Genomic DNA, 9,068 nt, shown 5'->3' with positions numbered 1-9,068 from the left:
ATTGTAAGATATAAACCAACTCGATCCATCACAACAATAAATGCTTGCTTATAATTTGAGAATATGTTTGTATGATCAATTCCCATGAATCCCCTATGACCTCATGACACCCTAGTGCCTTTTATCAATTGTTTACATCCCTTTTTAATCATCTTGCTTGTTTACTTTTATTGCTATTTAGTTTAGTGATCTTCTACTTCAAACCCCAAATTGTGACACCCCTAGACACCACTAGTTGCAATTGAAAATCTCATCTCAATTCCCGTCCCTTGGGATCCGACCTTTACTTGCCTCTTTACTAATTGTAGAGTTGTTTGTGGAGTTATAAATTGTGTTTTGGTCTAGGTGCTCCTAACGACAAGTACCGAAAACTAAACCCTCCTAAGGGGACACGATCAAAAATGGCGCCGTTGCCGGGGACGGTGTTAACTTGATTTAGATTTTCTTAAATTGTTATTAGTTGTGTCTTTTTTTGCTTTGGGGAAGTAAAACTCCTCAAGGTTTGTTCTAATTATTTTCGAGTTGTTTGATATTTTGCATGTCTAGAAGGTCACAAGGTAACTTGTTACCCTTTGATCACGAAATTGAAAGGACTTTGACAAACAATAGAAGACTTGCTAGAAGAACTTTGAGAGGTATTGGTGAGGTTGTAGATATCCAACCAAACACTATTGAGTTCATCAACCCTTTTGCAAGAGAAGGTGAGGAGAACCCAACACAAAATCCAACACAAACTCAACCCACAATGCCTAAATTTTCATCACATTCCGTACCCACCGAGAAGAACCTACCCAATGGTACTCCCACACCACAACATTTAACCGGAAATTTTATTGCCAAATCCGCATTTATCCAATTAGTCGAAAGAAGCCAATTTGGGCGGATGCCTAGTGAAGACCCTCATTCTCATATGGAGACTTTTTGTGACTATTGTGATGCGATTTCTCAAACCGGTGTAACTCAAGACCAAATTCGATGGGTCTTATTTCCTTTTTCTCTAATTGGCACCGCAAAACAATGGTTAAAAGGCCTTGATAAGGCTACTCTCGGAATTGATTCTTGGAAGAAGTTGGCTCTAGCTTTCTACAAAAAGTTCTATCCACCGGAAAAGACTAACATGCTAAGAGCTCAAATTACGGGCTTTAAGCAAAGAGATGAAGAATCCTTGTATGAAGCTTGGGAGCGATTCAAGGGAATTTGTCGCTCATGTCCTCACCGTGGACTTAGCGAGTGGTTCTTGGTACAAGAATTTTGGGATGGTATTTATGAAGACTCAAGAAACATTCTCAACATGGGATCAAATGGAATGTTCACCGAAGTTGACGACAATCAAACTTGGAACAAGATTGAGGAAATGGCGGTCCATAACTCACAATATAGTAGACCTCGCAAGGCTACTAGAGGAGGAAAGCATGAAGTGGACTCCATTACTCAATTGGGTGCTCAACTTAGTGCTCACATTGATACCATCAACTTGAAGTTTGAAAAAGCTATGGCTAGACTTGAAGAAGCCTCAAAATCTCCAAAGCATCATGTTAATGCCATGACGGCATCTTCATCGATCCCAAGTGGGATATGTGAGAATTGTGGGACTTTGGGACATGACCAAAGTGAATGTAGGGGAACAAATGAACAAGTGAATGCTTTTCAAGCATACAAGAGTGGTACCCCTTACTCCAATTATTACAATGAAAACACCAAATTCCACCCAAATCTCTCATACAAAAGCCAAAATGTTCAAAACCCTCCCATGAGAAACCAAAATCAAAGACCCTTTTACAACCAAAACCAAGGTTACCAAAATCAAACTCCGTACAATCAACAAAATGACCAAGGTTTTGATGTTCAAAAAGCGGTCCTCCAAATGCAAAAGAATCAACAAGAGTTTTTCACTCAAATGCAAAAAGATAGTCAAGCAAAGGAAATCACCATCAACAACATCCTAGCTCACACCAAAATGTTGGAAACCCAATTGACTCAACTAGCATCTTCAAGCTCACAAAGACAAAAGGGGCAATTACCACCTCAAAGTAATCCCCCAAGATATGAAACGGTTAGTGCCATTCACTTGAGAAGTGGTACGAGGTATGAAGCACCAAAGAAGCAAGTTGAGGATGAAGTTGTGGAAGCTAGTGACAAAGAAGAAGTTATGCAAAACTCCAAGGATGGAGAACCATCAAAAGAAGAATTTTCAAAGAAAAATGAAGACAAGGCCAAGGAGAAGTAGCCCATTGTGATTAGACTTCATTTTCCAAGTCGTCAAGCCAAGCCCAAATTTGATGACCAACTTGGAAAATTTATGGAGATTGTGAAGAATTTGGAAGTCTCGATTCCTTTCACGGAATTAATCAATCACGTGCCGGCCTATGCAAAATACATGAAAGACATCCTTACAAAGAAGAAGTCGATCCGGAAGCTTGAGACCATCGCCTTCACTAAGGTGAGTAGTGCAATCCTTCAAGGGAGTTCACCTCCAAAACTTAAAGATCCGGGAAGCTTCTCAATACCGTGTACCATTGGCGACACCACGATCAACAAAGCCTTATGTGATCTAGGGGCTAGTGTGAGTGTTATGCCGTACTCGGTAAGTAAAAGGTTAGGGATGGGAGAGCTTAAATGCACCAATATCACACTTCAAATGGCCGATAGATCAACGAAGACACCATTAGGGATATGGGAAGATGTTCCCGTAAGAGTTGGGAAATTTTTCATCCCGGTGGACTTTGTCATTATTGACATGGAAGAAGACTCCAATATTCCAATCATTCTAGGAAGACTTTTCTTGCACACTGCGGGTGCGGTGATAGATGTGAGGCATGGAGAGCTCACTCTAGAAGTGGGAGATGAGAGCATAACTTTCAATCTTGACAAGACCATGAGAGCTCCCCGTTTGCATGAACCATGTTTTATGGTTGATCATTATATAGGAAGGATGATAGGAAGAAGTCGGAATTCCAATGGAAGAAGAAAGTTGATGATGCTCCATTCAAAGAGCAAGTGAATTGTAACAAAGAGAGCTTGAAAAGCTCACCAAAGTCAAGCAATGAAGAGGATGGCCTCATTGGCCAAGGCAAGAAAGTAGGAGAGTTGTCTCTATCAACTCAAGAGATCTTTAGTGACCAAGTAGATGAAGTTTGTGGTCTTTGGGACGATGAGTTTGAAGGGATTTTCAATCCCTATATTGGTAATGCTATCGATCAAGACCAACATGAAGGACAACAAGTGCAAAGATCTATTGAGGATCTTTATCATAACAATGAACAATGAAGAGTCTATTGATCCAAAATACTCAAGAGGGGGGGTGAATTGAGGATTTAAAATTTTTTAAAGCTTTTTCGATTGTGCGTATGTAATTGATTATTTAAAGTTTATTGATTAAACAGTAACTAATCAACTAACGATTGTAAGCAAAGTAAACGAAAGAACGAAACAAGAAGAGACACACGGATTTTTGAAGTGGTTCAGTTTCACAAGTCGAAACCTACGTCCACTATTCTCGATTAATAAATTTAGTACCTTTCTACGGATTACAAATTTACTAACCCAACTCGTACAACTAACTCTAGCTGTAACTCAATGAGTACCGTTAAATACTCGAGTGACTAACTTACGCTAATAAGAAAGCACTAATGATTCTAACAAAGGTTCACGTTAAGGAACAAGTTAAGAAATCAACTAAGCACTATTATCTTATAACGATAAATGAAGAACAAGTATGCGAGTTTTGTAACACACGACCTTTCAAAATTGCAAATCGGTTTTCGTTAAAAACACACGGTTTGCTTTTTAAAATATGAAAACAATTTTTAGGCTTCAGGTGTCTATTTTAGATGTTGTAAATAACAAAGTATTTATAGGCAAGGAAGATGTAGGCTACACGGTTTCTACAAGAACCCTAATAGCCGAAATAATAGGATATAATTACAAATTATATCTTCTTATTATCTCTTTCCTAAAAGCCATAAAAGATGATAAAGAATATTCTAAAAGATAGAATATATTCTTTCTAAATATTATCTTTACTATAAATTCTAAGATTATGATAAAATTTCCTAAAACAAGAATATCTTTTACCATAAACAAATATATTAAGTAAGATATGAGATATGTAAAGATATTATTATAGAATAAAATCTTTACCTAATATCTCTTAGGCAACACGCATAACACGGCTCATAAGCTCGTGAATCATGCAAACCCTAATCTTAATATATATTTAGAATTTAGGTTTTAAGAGAGGCTATATGGAAACCCTAATTGATAGTAAAGTCCAACTCATAGGTTGACCCAATAACCATCGATTAACGCTAACCATAAAACCGGACTCCTCACTAAACCGGGCTTTACAAAATAAATACTTTCATTAAAACATTTAAAATAAACTTTAAACCATTACAAAACAATTTTCAAAATGTTTACTAGTCGTGTATAAAAACTCAGCATTTCAATGTTATAGTAGAAGAGCTATAACATTGAGCTCTTTAACCAATAAGGTTATAGCTGCAAAGCTATAACTTTACTAATCAAGAACCTCATTCTTGATTACCATTATGAGATAATCACCTATACTATTCTAATCTTCAAGGAGATCTTCGAGTATAAGCTACATCATCATCCAAGCTTGATTATTCTTTAGACAAACTTCGTCTTCACATAATACTTGAATGAATCTTTGAATTGTTTGATCTTGAACGAAGGCTTGAACTTCTCATGTAATCGTCACAATCCTCTTTGTTGCTCGTAATAGGTTAATGCTAAAAACTTAACAAACGTTTACACGCAACAAGTATATAAAATGTAAAACACCTTGACATCATCAAAACATAAACATATAAGCTATATGGTCCAACAAATTCCCCCTTTTTGATGATGGCAAGTCTCCTAAAATTGTGACTAATAAGAAAGTTCCCCCTCAATATAATACCGTTATCTTGATAATAAAGAATAACGCAAGATCAAGACAATTATTCAAAAACCGAAACTTAAGGACTTTAAGAGACAATCGGTCTTGACAAGGAGCAAGCTTAGGTAGATGCTTACTATAGACGTTCTTTCCCCCTCTTGACATCATCGAAAAGTTAAGAACAAATCAAAAATGACTAGAATAATATAAGACGAGACAAGAGATAAAAACGCCATAAAAAATAAAATAACATGCAAGACTATAAGCATCAAAAGATAATTAGCATACAAACTAAGAATTAAACATGTTTAAAGCCAAAGTGGGCCGAATGAACACATGTTTAATAGAACACTTGGGCCATAACCACAAGTGTATTGCCAAAATGGGCCGAATAAGAGTTTTATTAACACACCATTAGATGAAATAAAAGAAAAGCTAATTAAGGTAAGGGCTAATGAGGGTAGGACGAGAGGAAATCAGATGTTGCGGGTCTTATACGGGTTCACGTAGTCGGGTCTAGTACGGTGCTCCAAAGCATCCAGACGGTCGAAGGAGCTCCTAACCAACTGTGAAAGAGTACCAATGCTCCTCTCAAAATTAAGCACCTTCAAGGAAAGAGCCTTTGTAGCTTCCAACGTGAGAGCTTGATCACTGGCCATCGCTTTCCCGTGCATCACCAAAGGACCACCCTGACTTGTAAGGAAAGTGAGACGATCACAGTGTGGGAACACTTCCCCACGTATAGCCTTCAGCTCCCTCTCAAAACCCGCTAATCTCTTGTCCACATCCTCCATCCACGAGTACACCCGACTAGCATCCAAACCCGAGTCTAAAGACCGAGATGGTCCAACCCGTGACAATGCCGTAGCCAAACTAGTCGAATGCTCCTCGAATTTCTCCATTAAACCACTCATAAACCCCTCCAACTTCGACTCAATAGCTCCTAAACCCGAATCCACCGGGACTTTCTCAACATCCTTTGCAAGTTGCAATTCGGGTCCATCAACAACAAGACCCATTAGCTTGATTAACTTGTCACACATACAATCTCTAGCACTAACACCGTAACTGTCAGGCCCGATCACTTTTTTAATTTCCAACAAACGAGATATCCACATACCATATGGCAAATCGATTGTGGTGCTCAATTTGTCCTTAGTAACCGTAAGACTAGTCTTAATGATACGATGCAAGACAACACTACCCAAATTCACCTTCTGACCTTCCAACCAAGAATAAACCATTATCGCCTCATAACTCGACACCTTATCACGGCCCCCTCTTCTCGGCACTACTGTGTTCCACAAAAAATTTAAGAGGAAATTGATCTTAGCCGAAAGAGGTCGAACCACGATATTGACACCCTCCGTCATCTCCTCAAAATACTTCTTTACTAACAACTCCTTTTCACTTCCAACATTAGACCATTCAAGACTCGGATTTAATTCAATCCCTTCATTAGGAACCGAAAAAGCAGAGAAGAAATCCGAAACAGAGACGGTAACATCGACACCATTAACAACCGCATGCAACACACCTTTCTTGATTGACACCCTAGCAAAGAACTGTACCACCTCAACCGGGTATATAGGACCCGAAAACTGACTTATGTGACTCCACCCTTGAAAATCAAGAAAATTAACAAAGAAAGCAAGAGCGGGTACACTAACCAACCAAGATTTCGGATAATACCGACCACCATGAATGGAATACCTCAAAACTCGATTAACCAAGATGCTTTCATCATGAGTAAGCCGAACACGATTCAACCCTTCCTTTGTCGCGGCTTTCGAAGCATCCCTAAGCAGAGTACGAGCAACACCATTCCGAACTATCACCTCGGGTTCCTCCACAATCGCTTCACCATCATCAACAACAACTTTATTTTTACCCTTGAAAAGACGACGTCTTTTGCCTTCGGAAACCGATTCGTCCCGACTATGAAACAGGGGTGGGTTTGAGTTTGGTTGTGGTGAAGAGTGATTCATGGAATGAGGAGTATGTGGTGGTAAAGGTGATGTTTGGTTAGGAAAGGGACGGTTTTGGTGGTGACGGGTTGAGGATCGGGTGTTTTTTGCATGAGATGAATGCATGATGATGGTGATGTGTTGAAAAAGGGGATGATGGTGATTGTTTGAGTAAAAGAGAAGATATGTAATGATGGTAAAAATTTGGAAGAAGAAAAAGTGAGCAAGTGGGGATGGGTGGACGGGTCAAGCAAGGGTAGATATAGGTGTAGGTTTTAGGGTTAACAAGTGGAGGTGTAATATGGTAAGTGTCTTTAATTAGGAATAGGAAAGTGATAAGTATGGAAATTTATGGTGATAAGACATGAATTAGGAAGTTAGTTTAATATAGGAAAGATATGAGCCGTGTACTTGTGAGCTTATTTGTGAGAATTTTTTTTTATTTTTTTTTATGATTTGGAAAGATAAAAGATATGGTGTGTTTGTTTATTGTGATAAGAATAAGTTTGTACATCAATTAAATTCTAAATAGCAAATAGAATCTTATGAAAAAATATTTCTATAAACGAAATTATTCATGCAACGCAATATACGGATACAGTCATACAATCTTAACTTAACTAGCCAGTCATAAAAAGATTAAACACATATAGAAGCTTAGGTACCACTGATTAAACCAATTTCCAACCGTAAAGTCTCAAATCGTTCTCTAGCTAATGATTTTGTCAAAATGTCTGCCCATTGTTTTTCAGTACTACAAAATTCAAGTTTTATATTCCCCTTCTCAACATGGTCTCTAATAAAATGGTGTCTGATTTCAAAATGTTTGGTACGTGAATGTTGTGAGGGATTTTTAGAAATTATTATTGCACTAGTATTATCACATAGAATAGGAATACATCCTACATCAACACCATAATCACGTAATTGTTGCTTAAGCCATAAAAGTTGAGTACATACCAGTCCTGCGGCAATATATTCGGCTTCAGCAGTTGAGAGAGCAACCGAATTTTGTTTCTTCGAACCCCACGTGATGATACACGGTCCGACAAACGTGGCGACACCTGACGTGCTTTTTCTGTCTAGAGAACATCCTGCGTAGTCGGCATCTGAATAACCGACTAGATCAAAATTGCACTCCATTGGATACCATAGGTATAAGTTGGCCGTTCCAATTAAATAACGTAGAATTCTTTTTACGGCCGTCATATGCGATTCTTTGGGAGACGATTGATATCTTGCGCAAACGCATACGCTAAACATAATATCGGGTCTGCTTGCGGTCAAATATAACAGTGACCCAATCATCCCACGGTAAGTAGTTTCATCAACTAATTTACCGTTTTCATCCAATGTCAATTTCTTGTTCTCGACCATTGGAGTAGGCATAGCATGTGAGTTTTCCATTCCGAATTTTCGAATCAACTCCTTGATGTATTTCTGTTGATGGATTTTAATGCCTTCATCAGTTTGTTGTATTTGCAACCCTAAGAAGAATTTTAACTCTCCCATCATACTCATCTCGAATTCGGAGGTCATCAACTCAGAAAAATATTTGCATAGGCTTCGGTTGGTCGATCCAAAGATAATATCATCGACGTATATTTGAACAACCAAAAGGTCAGAATCCTCAGTTTTCAGAAATAGGGTTTTGTCGACGGATCCTCTACTGAATCCACTGTCAAGTAGAAACTTGGATAATCTGTCATACCAAGCCCTAGGTGCTTGCTTTAATCCGTATAAAGTTTTATCTAGTTTGAAAACGTGATCCTCAAATTTGATATTCTTAAAACCAGGGGGTTGTTCAACGAAGACTTCCTCTTGTAAATAACCATTCAAGAATGCTGTCTTGACATCCATCTGGAAGAGTTTTATTCCCTTGTGTGCGGCGAATGCTATTAGAAGTCTAATAGCTTCAAGACGAGCAACAGGTGCGAAAGTCTCATCATAATCTATTCCTTCTTGTTGATTATACCCTTGGACCACCAATCTTGCTTTGTTTCTGACAATGACTCCGGCATCATCTAATTTGTTCCTGAAGACCCACCGAGTTCCAATGACTGTTCGATCTTTTGGTCTAGGAACTAAATGCCAAACCTTGTTTCTTTCGAACTGTTGTAGCTCTTCTTGCATAGCTACAATCCAATCTGATTCAGCAAGAGCTTCATTGATGTTCTTTGGTTCGATCATGGATAGAA

General features: G+C 38.3%; 1 non-coding gene across 1 annotated transcript; it reads right to left on the bottom strand.

Annotated features, from left to right (window-relative positions):
- Positions 1 to 1,117: 1,117 nt before the first annotated feature.
- On the bottom strand, positions 1,118 to 1,224 carry LOC141593586 (small nucleolar RNA R71). Its single transcript, XR_012521660.1, has one exon. It is a non-coding gene; the product is annotated as a small nucleolar RNA R71 (small nucleolar RNA).
- Between the last annotated feature and the right edge of the window lie 7,844 nt (positions 1,225 to 9,068).

The sequence above is a fragment of the Silene latifolia genome, chromosome 7 (genome assembly GCF_048544455.1).
Source record: "Silene latifolia isolate original U9 population chromosome 7, ASM4854445v1, whole genome shotgun sequence".
Lineage (NCBI taxonomy): Eukaryota > Viridiplantae > Streptophyta > Magnoliopsida > Caryophyllales > Caryophyllaceae > Silene > Silene latifolia.
This window is presented reverse-complemented; position numbering and strand designations above follow the sequence as displayed.